At 45.2% G+C, this 1,221-nt stretch overlaps 1 pseudogene; it reads right to left on the bottom strand.

Moving 5' to 3' along the window:
* Nucleotides 1-285: 285 nt before the first annotated feature.
* Nucleotides 286-1,011, bottom strand: LOC102958392 (annotated as a pseudogene).
* Between the last annotated feature and the right edge of the window lie 210 nt (nt 1,012-1,221).

Below are 1,221 nucleotides of genomic sequence, written 5' to 3'. Positions count from 1 at the left end.
ATCTTCATCCCCTTCACCCATTTCTCTGACTTCTTCTACCACCTCCCCCCCTTGGCAACTATGTTTGTCCTCTGTATTTATGAGTCTGTTTCTGGTTTTGGGTTTTTTTCCCTTTAAAAATTTTAATGGCCGGGAAATGGTATAGAATAACTGCCAAGTCACATGAATTAACTTTTTAAAGTTTATAATCCCAGAAAGGACACTCTATTGGTCGATGCAAACAGCATGGGAGTGTCATCAGTGGTCGTCTGGACCTGTGACTGAGTGCAGGCCATGGACCCCTCTCTACCTGGTCCGGAAAACATGGCGGCTGCCATATTTGGGAGGCTTCAGTTCTCCTTCCACTTTGGGGTTGGCCTCTGCTCTTGGTCTTGAGATTCTCTGGGAAAGGTTGATCTGTTTTCACTTGGGTGACTTTGACCGCTCTTTCAGGTCATGTCACACCCAGCCCAGTTTGTCCGGCACATGCTTGTCAAACTTGGTCTGCTGTTTGCAACACCAGCAGAGTTAAATGCAGGCTGGAATAATCAATGCAAGTTTAACCATCTTATTTTTATTTGTTTTTTATTTCTTTTAATGTTCATTTACTTTTGGGGTGGGAGGGGCAGAGAGAGAGAGGGAGCCACAGAATCTGAAGCAGGCTCTAGTCTCCGGGCTGTCAGCATAGAGTCTGATGCGGGGCTTGAACCCATCAACTGTGAGATCATGACCTGAGCTGAAGTTAGACGTTCAGCTGACTGAGCCACCCAGGCACCTCTAGTTTAAGCTTCTGTAAAAGGCTCTACACAGTGAAGCTTGATCTGTTTGAAGAAGTCCAGAGCACATTTGTTGATGATCTCACGTTCCTCTAAACACTGCCTGGAGTCTTTCTCTTTCCAGTGGCACAGCATGAACTCATTGTTAGGCTTATCACGCTGAACTCCATAGTGATGAGCCTCAGCTTTGAGCACCGACTTTCACCTCCTACCCTTTCGGATCCCCCAGACTGCGGAGCTCCACTCTCCCTGGCATCATGGCGGTACCCATGTTTTTCTTTGTCTGACTTACTTCATTTAACATAACAACCTCTAGGTACTTCCTGTTGTTGCAAGTGGCAACATTTTATTCTTTTTTTATGGCTAGGTAATATTTCTATACGTAGAAATTCATTTATCCATGGACATTTGGGCTGCTTCCATACCTTGGCCATTGTAAATAATGCTGCAATAAACATAAGGGCGC

Source organism: Panthera tigris, chromosome B2 (assembly GCF_018350195.1).
Source record: "Panthera tigris isolate Pti1 chromosome B2, P.tigris_Pti1_mat1.1, whole genome shotgun sequence".
Classification (NCBI taxonomy): domain Eukaryota; kingdom Metazoa; phylum Chordata; class Mammalia; order Carnivora; family Felidae; genus Panthera; species Panthera tigris.
This window is presented reverse-complemented; position numbering and strand designations above follow the sequence as displayed.